General features: G+C 41.7%; 1 protein-coding gene across 28 annotated transcripts in view; it reads right to left on the minus strand.

The window, feature by feature from the left end:
- LRRFIP2 (LRR binding FLII interacting protein 2) overlaps positions 1-20569 on the minus strand; it is a 137130-nt gene that overhangs the window by 112116 nt on the left and 4445 nt on the right. For 3 of the 28 annotated variants that reach the window (XM_039461896.2, XM_074406014.1, XM_074406015.1), the window contains exon 3: positions 1784-1908. The exons of the other annotated variants lie outside the window; for them this stretch is intronic. The gene's annotated coding sequence lies outside the window, so the exon portion shown is untranslated. The remainder of the gene's footprint in view (positions 1-1783; positions 1909-20569) is intronic. 28 annotated transcript variants of the gene reach the window in all.

Genomic DNA, 20569 nt, shown 5'->3' on the forward strand with positions numbered 1-20569 from the left:
ATGGGAATGAAAACTAGTACAACCACTATGGAAAACAATATAAATATTTCTTTTTCTTTCTTTTCTTTTTCTTTTTTTTTTTTTTTTTTTTTTTTTTTTTGGAGATGGGAGTCTCACTCTTTCCCTCAGGCTAGAGTGCAATGACCCAATCTTGGCTCACTGCAACCTCCACCTCCTGGGTTCAAGCAATTCTCCTGCCTCAGCCTCCCGAGTAGCTGGGACTACTGGTGTGCGCCACCCTGCCCGGCTAATTTTTGTATTGTAGTATCATTCAATATTGTATTGTGGTATCATCCAATATTTATCCGTCAGCCAGCTTTCCAAGGACACACTAAAAGACATTTCACAGAAGAAAAGACAAAAATGTAAGCATTTTCTAATTCCAGACACATAAAAATAATTACAGAATAAAAATAGATTTGGCTGGAAATACGTGAATAGTTTATCAGTGGTTTTGTCAGGAGGTTAGGATTATGGATACATTTTTTCTTAATTCACTAAAATTTCAATAGCATTGAGGAAAAAGAGATATTTTCTTTGTTTTGAGACAGAGTCTTGCTCTGTGGCCCAGGCTGGAGTGCAGTGGCACGATTTCGGCTCACTACAATCTCTGCCAGGTTCAAGTGATTCTCCTGCCTCAGCCTCCCAAGTAGCTGGGACTACAGGTATGCACCACCAGGCCCAGCTAATCTTTGTATTTTTAGTAGACACGGGGTTCACCATGTTGGCCAGGATGCTCTCAATCTCTTGACCTCATCATCCATTGCGCTTGGCCTCCCAAAGTGCTAGGATTACAGGCATGCACCACCACGCCTGACGAGATGCATTTTTTAAAAACTAAAACCAGGCATCGTGGCTCACGTTTAATAATCCCAGCACTTTCGGAGGCTGAGTCAGGAGAATTGCTTGAGCCCAAGAGTTTTAGACCAGCCTGTGCAACATGGCAAAACCCTGCTTCTACAAAAAAATTTTATAAATTAGCCAGCCATGGTGGCACATGCTTATAGTTCCTGCTACTTGGGAGGCTGAGGTGCAAGAACTGACTGAGCCTGGAAGGTCGAGGCTACAGCGAGTCATGATCACTGCACCCCAGCCTGGGTGACAGAGACCCTATCTCAAAAAATAAATAAATAAAAATAAAAACATTCCAATCCAAGGCTCAAAAAATAAACTAGCCCCCAACTGGATTACAACCAAATTAAGCATAACATGCTATACTACTGACAGGCTCATCTGAAACCACTCCTGGTAACATTGTTTTGAATGTACTTCTTTCTTTTCTTTCTCCTCTACTCCCATCATCATTTTTCTTTCTTTCTCAACTAACATCACCTATGACTTAGACCTGCCAGAGTACTACTGGATCAGAGATTTATGTAAAAGTCATTCTTTCTTAAAATTACTTCCAAACAAAATGGTTTCAACAGCTCCAGAACAGGCAGCCCTGGGAAAGAGATGACAGTAAAAAGCAGCACAGGATAAGCAGGAAATAGGAACAACTTCCTTTCTGTCTTCCTTATCCTTCTTGTAATATCTGCAGAAGGCACCCACGTGTTTATATGACTGATTGGCCAGTTCCTGTCACCTTTTTCAGTTGCACCTGATGCAGATCAAAGACTACTTAGTTCAAAGGATAACTTAGTACTTTTAAAAGAACTATATTATTTGTACCCTGTAGCCAGGTATCCTTACCAATATTAGAAAAATGACCAGCCTGGGCAACATGGTGAAACACTGTCTCTACAAAAAATTAAAATAATTATCCAGACATGTTGGCACACACCTGTAGTCCCAGCTACTTGGGAGGCTGAGGTGTGAGGACTGTGTGAGCCCAGGGAGGTCAAGGTTATGGTGGGCGGTGATAGAGCCACTGAACTCCTGCCTGGGTAACAGAGGGAGACCCTGTCTCTGAAAAGAAAAAGGGGGGGAAAAAAAGAAAAAATTAAAGGTTTTTCAGTTCTCATGCAATCTATTTTCTAGTAACTCCACGTCCTTCAGTATCAGTGACAAAGGAAACCTTGAAAGAAGTAAGATTGCTAACATAGCCAATGGAAAACTTTTCAACAAAATGACAAATATGAGAATGTAGACTTAAAGGAAACCTTAAATAGATTATTCTGTTTCTGATCCTAAAGGACTTGCAGTCCATTTCTATCCCAAGGTTTCTTCAAGAACACTGTTCTTCAGGAGCATGTTAATTTCTTCCAGGGTTTCCTCGGTGGTATCAAACAACCTAAAGAGCTAAAGCTTTTCCTCAACTGATAAGACAAAATTGCCCGTATTTTTGTCAAGTCCTTTACCCACACAGTGTCAAGTTGATTTTCCCTAGATGGTTTTGTCGTGAAGTATTTGTCTACTTAAGGAAAAGAAGGAAAGTATCTTCAGGATCTTGTGGAATATAAATCTTCCAAACAGACAGATATTTCAATAAGGCTTTCTCTTCTCCAATGAGCTTCTCATACAATACACATCTGAAACAATAGGTATTTGCCACAGTAAAAGTGGCACTTCAATCATGATATTGTCCAGTTTCTTTTTTTTTGAGACGGAGTTTCACTCTTGTTATCCAGGCTGGAGTGCAATGGCGCGATCTCGGCTCACCGCAACCTCCGTCTCCTGGGTTCAGGCGATTCTCCTGCCTCAACCTCTTGAGTAGCTGGGATTACAGGCACGCACCACCGTGCCCAGCTAATGTTTTGTATTTTTAGTAGCGGGGTTTCACCAACGTTGACCAGGATGGTCGCGATCTCTTGACCTCACGATCCACCCACCTCTGCCTCCCAAAGTGCTGGGATTACAGGCTTGAGCCACCGCGCCTGGCCTGTCCAGTTTCTTAAGAACAGAATGTACATGTAACATCAGTATGTCACATGCTAAATATAGGATACTTAGAAAGTTCTGTGCCTAATATGGATCCTGATATAGTTCCTTTATATCTAAGTATTGCATCATGGAGAATTCAAAATATTGTCCTAGTACATCTTTGCATCACAGCTGCATCACAGTGAACACTAGTCTGCGTAAGAAAACATTTCATAGTTATGCACAAACAAATCCCAGTATGTGGAAGGGCCTCTGAAATAATGACTTAGTGTGACTGGAGTTGTTACCACTGGACAAAACTTACAATGAGAAGATCCAAGTTCAACTGATTGCACTACCACTTGCTGTGCTACCCTTCCCCCTTTCTAAGCCTGCATCTCTTCATCTATCAGTTTCATCTATCTAACATGGTTAATGTGAGGCTCAAATGAATTTTTTAAAAATACAAGCATTCAATAAACTATAAATCACTCCATAAATATTTACAGCATTTTGAATCAACTACCTGTTTTACATATTTAGCTTGTGAATTTGACAAAAAAAGCAATCCTGGCCTTTATGATTTCATACTTTTAATTAAACAAAAATATCAAGTTATTTCCTCCAGCATGCACTGTGTAATAGCACTAAATCAAGCTAAGAGTTTCTACTAAAAGTACAGAACAATTTGGAAAAAATAAATGCCTTGACTATAATCATTTTGCTGTCTAGCACATACATATAATAAAAACAAAAAAGTAGAAATTTTTAAGGTACTTTGTGTTATTCAAAGTTTATTTTTGAAACTGCAAATGAATATCCAAGTTTTGGGAGTGCAACCTTATAATGGTTATGCTAGTTCTCTTAGTGGAACACAAGTGACTTGAAAGGAAACAGAAGACAGAGATCATTAAATGGTATATTTTAAATCTTTGCATATTGTTCGATGTAAATTTTACCACAAAAGAAAAAAGTCCTCTACACAAATATTAAACTCCAGCCAATCATGTGCGTGCTAAAATACTTAGGGTTGAAGTGTACTGAGATCTACTACTTTAAACTGCAACAACAACAGCAAAAGATAAAATAATGGAATCCAGATGGTAGGTACATGAGTGTTCACAGCACAACTCTTCAGGTTTTTCTGCATGTTTAAAAAAAACTTTTTTGAGACAGGGTCTTCCACTTTGTCTCGCAGGCTGGAGTGCTATGACGTGATCTTGGCTCACTGCAACCTCTGCCTCCTGGGCTCAAGTGATTCTCCTGCCTCAGTCTCCTAAGTACCTGAGAATACAGATGTGCACCACTGTGATTGGCTAATTTTTGTATTTTTGGTAGGTGCAGGATTTCACCATGTTAGCCAGGCTCATCTTGACTGCTGGGCTCAAGTGATCCACCTGCCTCAGTCTCCCAAAGCGCTAGGATTAAAGACAAGAGCCACCACACCCAGGCTGTTTAAAATTTTTTATCATCAGCCAAGCACAGTGGCTCGCACCTGTAATCCCAGTACTCTGGGAGGCTGAGGCAGGCAGACCGCTTGAGCCCAGGAATTTGAGACCAGCCTGGAAAGCAAAGTGAAACCCTGTCTCTAAAAAGATGTTTTTTTCATTTTTTATAATAAAATGTTGGGGAAAGAAGTCACTGCTTAAGAAGTGTGGATGGCCGGGCGCGGTGGCTCAAGCCTGTAATCCCAGCACTTTGGGAGGCCGAGGCGGGTGGATCACGAGGTCAAGAGATCGAGACCATCCTGGTCAACATGGTGAAACCCAGTCTCTACTAAAAATACAAAAAAATTAGCTGGGCATGGTGGCACGTGCCTGTAATCCCAGCTACTCAGGAGGCTGAGGCAGAATTGCCTGAACCCAGGAGGCAGAGGTTGCGGTGAGCCGAGATCGCGCCATTGCACTCCAGCCTGGGTAACAAGAGCGAAACTCCGTCTCAAAAAAAAAAAAAAAAAAAATCAACTGACCACAAAAGTAAGGGTTCACTTTCTGGACACTTAATTCTGTTTCATTGAGCTAAATGTCTATCCTACACCAGTATTACATCATCTTGATTAACACGCCTTTGTAGTAAATTTTTTAATTGGGAAAACTGAGTCCTCCAAATTTTTTGTTCTTCCTTTAACAGTGTTTGGCTATTCTGGGCCCCTTGCATTCCTATATAAATTTTAGAATGAGTTTGTCACTTTTTTTTTTTTTTTTTGGACGCAGAATCTTGTTGTTGGCCAGGCTGGAGTGAAATGGCATGATACTGGCTCACTGCAACCTCCTTCACCTTGGCTCTAGTAATTCTCCTGCCTCAGCCTCCTGAGTACCTAAGATTACAAGCATGTGCTACCATGCCTGGCTAATTTTTAGTAGAGATGAGGTTTCACCATGTTGACCAGGCTGTTCTCAAACTTCTGACATCAGGTGATCCACCTGCCTCTGCCTCCCAAAGTGCTGGGATTACAGGTGTGAGCCACTGCACCCAGCTTGAGTTTGTCACTTTCTTAAAAAAAGAAAGAAAGAAAGAAAAAGGTGGGGGAAACAGCAGCCACGGTTTTGATAGAAAAATTAGCCAGGTGTAGTGGCTCACACCTGTAGTCCCACCAACTATTTGCAGGGCTGAGGCAGGAGGATTGCTTGAGCCCAATGAATAAGCCCTAGGCAAAAAAAAAAAAAAAAAAAAAAAAAAAAAGAGAGAGAGAGAGATCACTTAAAAGTCTTTACATGATGTAGTTAGACCTCCAGGTCCCCTTTCCATTGGTATCCTGGGAAATAGGAGATGAAGCGCAGTGCAGATAGGCTACTATCTCAGCTTCAATTTCAGCTCCTATTCCTCAAGACACCAGAAGTTCTAGAAGACAAAAGGGACTCTCTGGGGAAAGGGAGGGTGACTAATGGGAATAGGAATGAAATAGGAAGTGTGGGCTTAGGTGAAAGTCTGCATTTTGAAATGTGAGACTGCTTCAGCCCCCTTAAAATCACCCACCCTGCTCCCAAAATATCAACCCCTCTTCAAGGGAGGTCAAAATTGACCAACTCAAATCAAGAACTCTGTGAAAACCCACTAACTCAAAAAAGCATAACTTAGTGAAAATAAACTACGCAGGGAGAATAAAACTTCAAAAATATCCATCACTAGTATCTTCAGAAAATGAAGTCAAATTATAGCTATAAAACAAGAACCAGAGGCTATTAAAAAATTCAGAGAATAGGGCCAGGCATGGTGGCTCATGCCTGTAATCGCAGTGCTTTGGGAGGCCAACGCGGGCAGATCACCTGAGGTCAGCAGTTTGAGACCAGCCTGACCAACAAGATGAAACCTCGTCTCTACTAAAAATATAAAATTAGCTGGACGTGGTGGCACGTGCCTGTAATTCCAGCTACTCAGGAGGCTGAGGCCAGAGTATTGCTTGAACCCAGGAGGCAGAGGTTGCAATGAGCCGAGATCATGCCACTGCGCTCATGCCTGGGCAATGGGAGCGAAACTCTGTCATAAAAAAAAAAATTTGGCTGGGCTCGGTGGCTCAAGCCTGTAATCCCAGCACTTTGGGAGGCCGAGGCGGGTGGATCACGAGGTCAAGAGATCGAGACCATCCTGGTCAACATGGTGAAATCCAGTCTCTACTAAAAATACAAAAAAATTAGCTGGGCATGGTGGCACGTGCCTGTAATCCCAGCTACTCAGGAGGTTGAGGCAGGAGAATTGCCTGAACCCAGGAGGCGGAGGTTGCGGTGAGCCGAGATCGCGCCATTGCACTCCAGCCTGGGTAACAAGAGCGAAACTCCATCTCAAAAAAAAAAAAAAAAAAAAAAAAAAAATTCAGAGAATAAATACAAGATCGTGGAAATTTAAATATAATAGTAGAAATTAAAAACACAATAGAAATCAGCAATTCTACTCTTAGGTATATACTCAAGAGAATTGAAAACTTATATCCACACAAAAACTTGTAACTGAATATTCACAGCAGTATTATTCCAAATAGCCAAAAGTGAAAACAATCCCAGTGTCCATCAACTGATGAATCGATAAGCAAATGTGGCATATCCATACAATGGAGTATTACCCAGCCATAAAAAGAAGTATATTGGGCCTGGCATGATAGCTCACGCCTATAATGCCAGCACTTTGGGAGGCCAAGGAGAGTGGATCATTTGAGGACAAGAGTTTGAGACCAGCATGGCCAACATGGTGAAACCCTGTCTCTACTAAACAAACAAACAAACAAAATAGCCAGGCATAATGGCGTGCACCTGTAATCCCAGCTACTCAGGAGGCTGAGGCATGAGAATTGCTAGAACCTAAAAGGTGGAGGTTACAGTGAGCCAAGATCACACCACTGCACTCCAGACTGGGTGACAGAGCAAGAACCTGTCTCAGAAAGAAAGAAAAAAAGGAATAAAGTATTGACCCATGCTACAAGGATGAATCCTAAAAACATGAGCTGTGATGAAAGCCAGACACAAAGACTATATATTGAATAATTTCATTTATGTAAAATGTGCAGAACAGGTAAATCCATAGGGACAGAAAGCATAATAGATTAGGGCTTTCCACAAAGTCAAGGGGAAAGAGGAAATGAAGAGTGACTGCTATGGTATGATTTCTTTGTGGGGGTAATGAAAACCTTCTGGAATTAGTGCTGATGGCTGCACAACTGTGTGACTACCCTAAAAAACCACTGAAAAGGTCACTACTTTAAAGGGCTAAATTTTATGATACATGAATAGTACCTCAATAAAAAAAATTAGTTTTAAAAAACTCAGGTTGGGGGCCGGGCATGGTGGCTCAAGCCTGTAATCCCAGCACTTTGGGAGGCCAAGGCGGGTGGATCACGAGGTCAAGAGATCGAGACCATCCTGGTCAACATGGTGAAACCCCGTCTCTACTAAAAATACAAAAAATTAGCTGGGCATGGTGGCATGTGCCTGTAATCCCAGCTACTCAGGAGGCTGAGGCAGGAGAATTGCCTGAACCCAGGAGGCAGAGGGTGCGGTGAGCCAAGATCGCACCATTGCACTCCAGCCTGGGTAACAAGAGCGAAACTCCACCTCAAAAAAAAAAAAAAAAAAAAAAAAAAAAAACTCAGGTTGGGAAATAAAAGTTCAGGAAGTCTTACAGAAAACAGAAAAGAAAAAAAGACAGAGAGGTAGAAAATAAGAAAGAAAAATATATAGGGTTAAAGTAACAGTCCAGATGGACCAACGTTCAAATAACTAGAGAAAGAGCAAACAGGCTGGATGTGGTGGTTCATGCCTGTAATCCCAGTATTTTGGGAGGCTAAGGCAGGCAGATCTCTCGAGCTCAGAAGTTCGAGCCCAGGCAACATGGCAAAACCTTGCCTCTACCAAAAAATACAAATATTAGCTGGGCATGGCGGTACACACCTATAGTCCCAGCTACTTGTAGGGGCTGAGACAGGAGCATTGTGAGAGCCCAGAAGGCTGCAGTTGTAAGCCATGTTCACACCACTGTACTCCAGCCTAGGTGACAAAGCGAGACTCTGCCTCAAAAAAAAAAAAAAAAAAAAAAAGAGAGAGAGAAAGAAAACAAAAATAAATTATTAATAAACTAACTTCCCAGAAGTTAAGGACATGAGTTGCCAGACTGAAAGGGTCCAGAATGTTCAACAAAAGTCCTGCATTCACACCAACGTATATCTTAGTAATTTAAAACAATGAGAACAAAGGTGATTTTACAACCCTCCAGAGTTGGGAAAGTCAGGCCACATATAAAGGATTAAGAATGGCTTCAAGACATTCAGAAGTAATTCTGGAAACAAGATGACAGTGATGCCTTCAAACTCCTGAAGGAAAATTATAGACAATCTATAGGCAGCCTCTATCAGTCAAATCACTCTATTCTCATACTTAATTATTGAAGACATTTTCAAACATGAAAGGTCTCAAAAATTTGCCTCTTCTACATTCGTTGTCAATAGTTATTAGAAGAGAGACTGAATCAAGTAAAAGTGAAAAACCAACAGAAAGGGAAACTTAGTATACAGGAAACAAATCAAACACAGAAGAGGGGCAAAAGGGGAACTCCAGAAGAATAATAGGTGTCTCAGAAAGAAAGCTAGATTGGAGCAGTATGACTCAAGAGACATAATGAAGGACTGTCATTGCCAAAATCCCCACAGCCTTTGGGACACATCCATTTAACATAAGATGTGCCTAGTCCAGGTTTTCACTGGAATTTAGTTTGTCTTGACCCAGTATGGATAAAGTTCCTGGTGCCCAGATAAGCTGAAGACTGATTTCACAGCACAGAAGTATTTTGCTTTTCCTTATTCCTGAGAGCTAGAGCATGATGAGCTTAGAAGCAAAACTACATAGAGCAATCTACTCTCCCAATCACGTTTCTTCTAGATATTTACTGTAGTATCTTGTAAACACTTTAGCTGTGTCAGATTCCCTGACTGTGGTAGCCTGTGTTTCTCCAGGCTCAATAACAAACTTTCCCAATGACTCATCCAGAAAGGATCAAGAAAGACTCTTCAGCTTACCTTCTGGCAGCCTTTGTCTAATAACAGCAATAGGCACCTTTCCTTTCATAGCCTCAGCTGATGCTTGCTATTCAATTTTCCAAAAAAACCCGATCTACTTCTTGGGGATACATACTATGGCAGAGATTGACTTATTGTTCACTAAGAAGTTTTCCCTTTCCTTCCTTGCAGTTAAGTGTAGCCATTTGACTCAGTTCTAGCCAGTGCAATGTGGACAAAACTGATGTATACCACATCCTGGCCTGGCCCATCAAGCTTTTCATGCACTCTACCACAGTCTCTCTCTTTGTCCTTGCATCTGCCAGCCAGATACAGGAAACTCAACGTCTCTGAGGTCCCAGGAGGTGGTAGAATCACTAGTGGAAAGCAGCCTGAGTCCCTCAATGACTCTGTGGAACAGATTATCACTCTGTCACTGATTTTCAACTCACAGCAAAGATGTGAGAAATTTTGTGTTAAAAACCACTGAGGGGCTGGGCGCAGTGGCTCACGCCTGTAATCCCAACACTTTGGGAGGCTGAGGCGGGTGGATCACAAGGTCAAGAGCTCAAGACCATCCTGGTCAACATGGTGAAACCCCGTCTCTACTAAAAATACAAAAAATCAGCTGGGCATGATGGCGCATGCCTGTAATCCCAACTACTCAGGAGGCTGAGGCAGGAGAATTGCCTGAACCCAGGAGGCGGAGGTTGCAGTGAGCCAAGATCATGCCATTGCACTCCAGCCTGGGTAACAAGAGCGAAACTCCGTCTCAAAAAAAAAAAACAAAAACAAACAAAAAAAAAAACACTGAGATTTGGTAATTATTCATTAAAGTAGATTGGCCTATCTTTACTGACAGACTCAGAGAGGTAGTAGAGCTTTTCAGTTTTTCAAAATTAAACATTTTGGCTAAAAATACGTGTATGGAGATGGAAGATATTGCAGGCTTGAGCACAGAATGGTCCCAAGAGAATGACTAATGTGTTAAATAAATATGTGATTTCTTGAACTAGGTAGTGAGACCAAAGGTGTTCATGTATTATTTTTCCTAAAACTGTATTTTTGTTTTCTATTTCTCTATAGTTCACAACTATTTTTTTGTGATAGTTTCATAACTTATAAATTAATTTACATAATAAGCTAAGATAGATAGATAGATACTCTTGAAAAATCTGTTGCAGCATTGGGGGGGAAAGCAACAGGGAAGCAGAAAATTATGCAAACATAAAAAGCAAATGTTAAGGCTGGGCGCAGTGGCTCACGCCTGTAATCCCAGCACTTTGGGAGGCCGAGGCGGGTGGAACACGAGGTCAAGAGATCGAGACCATCCTGGTCAACTAGGTGAAACCCCGTCTCTACTAAAAATACAAAAATTAGCTGGGCATGGTGGTGTGTGCCTGTAATCCCAGCTACTTGGGAGGCTGAGGCAGGAGAATTGCTTGAACCCAGGAGGCGGAGGTTGCGGTGAGCTGAGATCGCGCCATTGCACTCCAGCCTGGGTAACAAGAGCGAAACTCTGTCTCAGAAAAAAAAAAAAAAAAAAAAAAAAAAAAAAGCAAATTTTAACTCCCTGTAAAAAACAAAGTTAAACAAGAAAGGAAACAAGCATGATGCACTACATGGCTGACCAGTAAGCAATATTTATTTCATTATGAAGAAAATATCAACTATTGATTTAAAATTTCAAAATTGGAATGTTGTAGAGAGGGAAAGTGGGATGAAATAGTGAAGAAATACAAAATAACAATAAAACCACCACTAAGTCCCACCATCTGAAGATACTACTATTCTAATAACATTGCTTTTTAAACAATAATTGTTTTACATGGCCAGGTCCCCATGGTGGCTCACGCCTGTAATCCCAGCACTTTGGAAGGCAAGACAGGTGGACCACCTGAGGTCAGGAGTTTGAGACTAGCCTGGCTCACAGAGTGAAGCCCCATCACTACTAAAAATACAAAAATTAGCCGGGTGTGGTGACAGGCACCTGTAATCTCAGCAACTTGGGAAGCTGAGACACAAAAATTACTTGAATCAGGGAGGCAGAAGTTGCAGTGAGCCAAGATCACACCCCTGCACTCCAGCCTGGACAACAGAGTAAGACTCAGTCTCAAAAAAAAAAAAAAAAAAAGCTTCTAAAACATGCTATTTTGTAACCAGTTATGGTAGACAAACTCTAAGATGGTTCCCCACCCTAATCCTCCTTCCTGGTGTTCACACCTTTGTGTCATTACTTCCCCATGAATATAGGTGGGTCCTGTGACTGACTTCTAACCAACAGAATATGGCAAAGGTTATATAGGATGTTATTCCCATAAGTATGTTACATTATATAAGACTGTCCTGCTAACAGACTTACACTGTTCTGCTAACAGACTTACTCTAGAGACTCTTTGATGGCTTGATGAAGTAGTCATTTAGACACAATACCATAGGGGAAGTAGTCATACTGAGAAATACCACGGGGCCGGAAACAACTACAGGGTCCCTCTAGGAGCTCAGAACAACCTTTAGAAACCAAAAGTTGCCTTGAGATGACCAACTGATCTCTCGGGAATAAGAAGCCTCAGTGCTAAAACCAAAAGGAAATTAATTCTGGCAGCAACCTAAGTGGGCCTAGAAATGAGTTTTTTGCCACTGAAGTCTGCAGGTGAGAACTCAGCCCAATCAACACCTTAATTCACCTCAACACACTGACTATGGATGCTAAACAGAGGACCCACACTCTGAGACTCCTACCCCAGAGAAACTGGGAGAAAATAAAATGTTAAGTTTGTTAATCTGTTAAGTTTGTTAAGTTTAAGCTGTTAAGTTTGTGTAATCAGTGACATGGCTTAGAAAACTAACAGGCTAACTTTTAAAACTTTGGATGAACCAAATTCAGCAAAGCTTCAGGATACAAAATCAACATTTTCAAAAGTTGCATTTCTTTTTGTTTGTTTGTTTTTGAGACGGAGTTTCGTTCTTGTTACCCAGGCTGGAGTGCAATGGTGCAATCTCGACTCACCGCAACCTCCCCCTCCTGGGTTCAGGCAATTCTCCTGCCTCAGCCTCCTGAGTAGCTGGGACTACAGGCACACGCCACCATGCCCAGCTAATTTTTTGTATTTTTAGTAGAGACGGGGTTTCACCATGTTGACCAGGATGGTCTCAATCTCTTGACCTCGTGATCCACCCGCCTTGGCCTCCCAAAGTGCTGGGATTACAGGTGTGAGCCACTGCGTCCGGCCAAAGTTGCATTTCTATATGCTAAAAATGAACACTCTACAAAGGAGAATAAAAATTCCATTTTTAATAGCTATCAAAAAGAATAAATTACTTACCAATAAACTTAACTAAGTAGACAAAAGACTTATAAACTGAAAACTATAAATGATTGTTAAAAATTAAGGAGATATAAATAAACGGAAATACATCCACTTCTCATGGATTAGAAGACATAATACTGTTAAAATGTCAATATTACCCAAAGCAATCTACAGATTCAACGCATTCCCAGTCAAAATCCCAACTTTTTTGCAGAAGTGAAAAAAAAACCCCACACTAAAATTTAAATTCATATAGACTCTCAAAGGAGCCCAAATAGCCAAAACAATCTAGAAAAAGTTGGAAGACTCACACTTCCTGATGTGAAAACTTACCACAAAACTACAATAATCAAAACAGTGTGTTACTGGAATAAAGACAGAGATATAGACCAACAGAAAATAATACAGAGCCCAGAAATAGTCAAATGATTTTTGATAAGGCTGCCAGTCAATGGAGAATGGACAGTCATTTCAACAGACGGTGCTAGGAAAACTGTATATCTACATTCAAAAAAATGAAACTGGAACTTTACTTTACACTAAGGGCCCCCAACCCCCAGGCCACGGACTGGTAGCAGTTAGGAACCAGGCCACAGAGCACATGGTGAGCAGTGGGCGAGCGAGCATTACCACCTGTGCTCCGTCGCCTGTCAGATCAGCTCTCAGAGGAGCATGAACCCTATTGTGAACTGCGCACGAAAGGGGTCTAGGATGCACGTTCCTTATGCGAATCTAATGCCTGATGATCATCTGAAATTGAATGGTTTTTCTTTTTTATTCCCCAAAACTATATCCCACTCCTATCCACGGGAAAACTGCTTTCCACAAAACTGGTCCCTGGTGCCAAAACGGTTGGGGACCACTGCCTTACACGATATAGAATTCTAGTTAACTCAAACTGGATCAATGACCTAAACAAATGAGTAAAAGCCATAAAACTCTTAGGAGAAAATATACGGGAAAAACTTCATGATACTGGATTTGGCGATGATATCTAGGACATACCAAAAGCACAAGCAACGAAAGAAAAGGTAAGCTGGATTTTGTCAAAATTTAAAACTTTGGGCAGGGTGTTGTGGCTCACATCTGTACTCCCACCACTTTGGGAGGCTGAGGTAGGAAGATCACTTAAGGTCAGGAGTTCAAGACCAAACCTGGCTAACATAGTGAGACCCCATCTCTATTAAAAACTGGGCCGGGCGTGGTGGCTCAAGCCTGTGATCCCAGCACTTTGGGAGGCGAGGCAAGAGAACTGCTTGATCCCTGGAGTTAGACACCAGCCTGGACAATGTTGCTTGAAACTAGGAGTTGGATACCAGCCTAAGCAATGTATCTCTACAAAAAAAAAAAGAGGCTGGTCGTATAATCCCAGCACTTTGGAAGGCCAACGTGAGCAGATAACCTGAGGTCAGGAGTTTAGGACTAGCCTGACTAACATGGAAAAACCCTGTCTCTACTAAAAATATTAAGCCTGGTATAGTGGCGCATGCCTGTAATCTCAGCTAATCCAGAGACTGAGGCAAGAGAATCATTTGAACCCAAGAGGCAGAGGTTGTGGTGAGCCGAGATTGCCCCATTGCACTCCAGCCTGGACAACAAGAGTGAAACTCCATCTCAAAAAAAAAAAAAAAAAAAAATAGAGGGCCAGGCGTGGTGGCTCACACCTGTAATCCAAACACTTTGGAGGCCAAGGCGGGCGGATCACCCAAGGTCCGGAGTTCGAGAACAGCCTGACCAACATGGTGAAACACAGTCTTTAATTTTTTTTTTTTTTTTTTGAGACGGAGTTTCGCTCTTGTTACCCAGGCTGGAGTGCAATGGCGCGATCTCGGCTCACCGCAACCTCCGCCTCCTGGGCTCAGGCAATTCTCCTGCCTCAGCCTCCTGAGTAGCTGGGATTACAGGCATGCGCCACCACGCCCAGCTAATTTTTTGCACTTTTAGTAGAGACGGGGTTTCACCATGTTGACCAGGATGGTCTCGATCTCTCGACCTCGTGATCCACCCGCCTCGGCCTCCCAAAGTGCTGGGATTACAGGCTTGAGCCACCGCGCCCGGCGCAAAACACAGTCTTTAAAAAAAAAAAAAAGAAAAAGGAAAAGAAAAAGGAAATCAGCTGAACATGGTGGTACATGCCTATGGTTCTACTCAAAGGGCTAGGTTGGGAGGATCACTTTAGCCCAGGAGGTCGAGGCTGCAGTGATATAGTGAGACACTGATTGTGTCACTACACTCCAGCCTGAGTTCCAAAGCCAAAAATAAAAAAGAAGGAAGGGAGGGAGGGAAAGAAAAAATGTGCAATATCACTCATCATCAGGGAAATACAAATCAAAAACACAGTGAGATACTACCCTATTAGAGATTTTATTTTAAAAATAATAGACTTTTGTTGTGTTAGAAAACAGGGCCAGGCACAATGGCCCACACCTGTAATCCCAGCACTTTGGGAAACCAAGGCTGGTGGACTGCTTGAGCCCAGGAGTTTGAGAACATCCTTGGGACACATGGTGATACTTCATCTTTACAAAAAATACAAAAATTAGCCAGGCATGGCGGTGCACACCTGTACTCCCAGATACTCAGGAGGCTGAGGTAGGAAGGATTACTTGAGCCCAGGAGGTCAAGGCTACAGTGAGCTGTGATCAGGCCACTGCATTCCAGTCTTGGTGACAGAGACCCTGTCTCAAAATAAATAAAAATCAATCAATCAATAAGAAAATAGAAAATAACAAGTGTTGGCAAGGATGCTGAGAAATTGGAACCACTGTGCACTGCTCGTGGTAATGTAAAATGGTGCAACCATCGTGGAAAATAGTACGGTGGTTCCTCAAAAAATTAGACATAGAATTACCAAATAAAATTTGGTAATTATCAAATTAGCAGCAAATCCATTTCTGGATACATACACGAAAGAACTGAGTGGCACTTGAACAGATACTTGTATACTCATATTCATGGTGGCATTATTCCCAAGAGCAGAAAGAAGGAAAGAACCCAACTATTAACAGATGATTAGACAATATGGTATAAACATCAAAGTAATATTATTCTGCTTTGAAAATAAATGAAATTCTGATACATGCTACAACGTGGATGAATCTTGAAGATATCATGCTAAGACAAATGAGACAGACATATAAGACAAATATTACATGACTTCATTTATATGAGGTACCTAGAGTAGACAAATTCAGAGTCAAAAAGCAAAACAATGGTTACCAAGGCCTACGAGCATGAAGTGGTATTGTTTAATGGGCAGAGCTTGTTTGGGATGGTGAAAAAGTTATGAAGACAGATAGAGGTGATAGTTACACAATAGTGTAAATGTACCTAATACCACCAAATCGTACACTAAAAAATTGTTTAAATAATAAATTTTATGTTATATATATAGTCATGTGCTGCATAACGATGTTCCAGTCAACAATGGACTACACATTTGACAGTGGTCCCATGAGATTATAATGGAACGGTCCTATACAGGTGTGCCCTTTTTAAGAGATGGGGTATCATTGTGTTGCCCAGGCTGGTATGCCATGGCTATTAACAGGTGTGCTCATAGCACACTACAGCCTAGAACTCCTGGTCTCAAGTGAGACCTCAGTCTCCTGAGTACCTGGAATTACAGGTGCACACCACCATGCCTGGCCTATTTTCTAACCTTTTATATCATATTTTAACTGTATCTTTTCTATGTTTAGATACACAAAAACTTACCATTGTGTTATAATTGTCTACAGTTACAGTATTCAGTACAGTAACATGTGCACAGGTTTACAGCCTAGGAACCGTAGACTATAACATACGGTCTATGTGTGTAGAGGCTACACTGTCCAGATTAGTGTAAGTACACTCTATGATGTTTGCATGAGAAAATTACCTAATGATACATTTCCCAGCACATATCCCTGCCATTAAGCAACACGTGACTGTATTTTACCATAATAAAAAAATTTTTTTTTTTTTGAGACACAGTCTTGCTGTGTCGCTAGGCTGGAATGCAGTGGCACAATTTCAGCTCACTGCAACCTCTACCTCCTGGGTTCAAGCAATTCTCCTGCCTCAGCCTCCCAAGTAGCTGGAACTATGGGTGCACACCACCATACACCCAGCTAATTTTTGTAATTTTTAGTAGAGGTTTCACCATGTTGGCAATAACAAACATTTTTTAAAAAGGTCAACAGAGTAAATTTTGTTATCTGTATTTTATCACAATTTAAAAACAAAACAAACTTTATTTGGATTGCAAAGAATGAATTTGTCAAGACAAAGAGAACAATGCCCTCTCATTTCTCTGACTGTTCACCTAGATACAGCATTATTTGTGACAATGAAAAAACATCTAATCTAAAGCTGAATTTGTTTCTATATTTAGTCTATAATCCTTGGATCACCTGACTGGAATACTTACTTTTTATAAAATGACAATGCTATATATTCAGTTTGTTCATGATTTAAGCCATTTAATAGGGAAATACATATTTTAACATCCTAATCCTCTGCACATAGTACAGTTTAACTTACAAAACAGAAAGCCAAGATTGCTCCTAGCTGTTAATATAATTTCTACTTAGGAAAGTAGGCATGTATGGAACAACAACATGTTCAGAATCGTAACAAAAATTAATTCGCTTCCCTAAAGCAGTAAAGATATCTGTTATATCTGGCTGGGCGCGGTGGCTCAAGCCTGTAATCCCAGCACTTTGGGAGGCCAAGGCGGGTGGATCACGAGGTCGAGAGATCGAGACCATCCTGGTCAACATGGTGAAACCCCGTCTCTACTAAAGGTGCAAAAAATTAGCTGGGCATGGTGGCGTGTGCCTGTAATCCCAGCTACTTAGGAGGCTGAGGCAGGAGAATTGCCTGAACCCAGGAGGCGGATGTTGCGGTGAGCCGAGATCGCACCATTGCACTCCAGCCTGGGTAACAAGAGCGAAACTCCGTCTCAAAAAAAAAAAAAGATATCTGTTATATCAAAAACAGGTAAAAATGTGGTGTTCGTAATGAAAGAACATTAAGATACACAGGGTTCAAAATGAAACAACGGAAAAAGATAATCCATGATTCTTTAACAAAGATTTTAATATTCCACCTCTGAGAAAGCATCCTGATATGTATTCCAGGGCTTTTCCCAGTTCTTTACCACTCTCTCTTTCTCTGCTTTTCTTTACTTATTTATTTTCTTTTTCTTTTTTCTTTTTTTCCCCCCTGAGGAGGAAAGGAACCTGGAGGCAGGAAAGGGAAAACAAGATAATGGGAATAAACTGATAAGGAAAAACAAAAATACAGCCCGGCGCGGTGGCTCAAGCCTGTAATCCCAGCACTTTGGGAGGCCGAGGCGGGTGGATCACCAGGTCAAGAGATCAAGACCGTCCTGGTCAACATGGTGAAACCCCATCTCTACTAAAAATACAAAAAAAAGTAGCTGGGCATGGTGGCACATGCCTGTAATCCCAGCTACTCAGGAGGCTGAGGCAGGAGAATTGCCTGAACCCAGGAGGCGGAGGTTGCGGTGAGCCGAGATCGCGCCATTGCACTCCAGCCTGGGTAACAAGAGCGAAACTCTGTCTCAAAAAAAAAAAAAAAAAAAAAAAAAAAAAAAAAAAAAAACCAAAAATACTAGTTTATTTTTTCTCCTCACACTGAATCCTAAATACATCATCATCATCATCATCCTCATCATCATAAATGTGAACAACCCCAATTACTGAGGGCAAAGGAAAACTAAGTTTCCTGCAGTCACAACCTAATCTAAACAAAAAAGTGGGGGCCGGAGAGAACAATCTGCAGGCTTGCAATTGTAAATTAAGTTTGTATGCTAGATTCTCCAAACAATGTTGACTGTAATACAAAGCTGCAGCTGAATGTGGTGACATGAACCTTGGTCAAAGGGTGGAATACTAAGTTTTTTATCAGCTTTCTAGCCTAAGAAGTGACATCAGTTAAAGAACTTTAAACTCAAGTGTTTCGTTCACTAAGAATAAAAAACATCAAGGTTTTCATAAGACACCATATAATACAAGGAGGCAACTATGCTAGGAGAGAGCACCTGGTAATAACCAAGAGTTTCAAGACAGGACTTCATGGCTGGGCGTGGTGGCTCACGCCTTTTCATAAGACACCGTATAATACAAGGAGGTAACTATGCTAGGAGAGAGCACCTGGTAATAACCAAGAGTTTCAACACAGGACTTCATGGCTGGGCGTGGTGGCTCACGCCTGTAATCAAAGCACTTTGCAGACCAAGGTGGGCGGATCACCCGAGGTCAGGAGTTCAAGACCAGCCTGACCAACATGGTGAAACCCCGTCTTTAAAAAACAAAAAAAAAAGGCCGGGCGCGGTGGCTCAAGCCTGTAATCCCAGCGCTTTGGGAGGCCGAGGCAGGTGGATCACGAGGTCAAGAGATCGAGACCATCCCGGTCAACATGGTGAAACCCCGTCTCTACTAAAAATACAAAAAAATTAGCTGGGCATGGTGGCGTGTGCCTGTAATCCCAGCTACTCAAGAGGCTGAGGGAGGAGAATTGCCTGAACCCAAGAGGTGGAGGTTGCAGTGAGCCGAGATATCGCACCATTGCACTCCAGCCTGGGCAACAAGTGCGAAACTCCATCTCAAAAAAAAAAAAAAAAAAAAGACATGACTTCATGATACTCTATAGTACCACCGGAAAAACAGAATGAGAACTTGGGAAGATGTTAATGTATCTATTTGAACTCAAAATTATCCTGTAAAATAGTCCATTATTCCAAGAGTCCTTTTGACCCTAATGGCAAGTATGAAGAGTTCTGAACTGGACTGCTATTTTAACTGGGGGTCTCCCTATGCCAGTAACAATAATGCCTTTTCCCTGTTGTAAAACATTTGACTGATTCTTGGCAAACACTCTCATATAACCAGAAGATAACATCAATGCTGGTACATTCTCTAAAAACTTTCTTGTGGATTATTTTTCCAAAAACTTTCCTCCTGGCCAGGCGCAGTGGCTCATGCTTGTAATCTCAGCACTTTGGAAGGCCAAGGTGGGAGGACCACGTGAGCTCAGGAGTTAAAGACCAGTGTGGGCAACATGGGGATACTCCGTCTCTACAAAAAAAAAGGCAAAAATTGGGCCCTGTGTGGTAGTGCATACATATAGCCCCAGCTACTTGGGAGGCTGAGGTGGGAGAATCACCCGAGCCCAGGAAGTCAAAAATGCAGTGAGCTGTGATCTACCACTGCACTCCAGCCTTGGCATCAGAGTAAGACCTATCTCAAAAAAAACAAAAAGCCTTTACTCCTTAGTTTTCCTCAATTAAAAGGAAGAAGTAGGGAAGGAGGAGATGGCAGCAAAAAACTTGGATCATTGGCTAGGCACAGTGGCTCACTCACGCCTGTAATCCTAGCACTTTGGGAGGCCAAGGTGGGTGGATCACCTGAGGTCAGGAGTTCAAGACCAGCCTGGCCATCATGGTGAAACCCCATCTTTAAAAAAAAAAAAAAAACTTGGATCACAGGATATATAGGCTAAGTAGATGTTCACCCCAAAACTTAGCCTTAATCTTCCAAAGGCAAAATGTCCTTTATAACTCCCCCTTCTGTGGTTGCCACTGATCCTAAACCGCAGGCCTTCCTGACGTGCAGCAGACCAGGCTAGATTATGGTTATGTGGTAGGTTCTGTCAGGCAAGCTTTGACAAGGTCTCAAAATAGACCCTGGGTACAAGCCAGGGAAGCTGCCACTCATAGCCTCTGACTCCATCAAACTGTAGCCCTTTGGCGTGTAATTTTTTTCTCTGTGTCTCTCATTTCAAAAAGGAAAAGAATCCTGAACCTCCTCCTGGCCATAAGTAACCTCTATAACATCAAAATGTAAAACTTAAGCGTCCTTTATTCTGTTCAGAAACACTTTGCAGAATAAAGATTTAATCTGTACCTACTTCCTGTCTCGAGAAAGTAATCCATCAATAGCACCCTGCTTTGCAAAAGGATTTTTGGATC

The sequence above is a fragment of the Saimiri boliviensis genome, chromosome 9 (genome assembly GCF_048565385.1).
Source record: "Saimiri boliviensis isolate mSaiBol1 chromosome 9, mSaiBol1.pri, whole genome shotgun sequence".
Lineage (NCBI taxonomy): Eukaryota > Metazoa > Chordata > Mammalia > Primates > Cebidae > Saimiri > Saimiri boliviensis.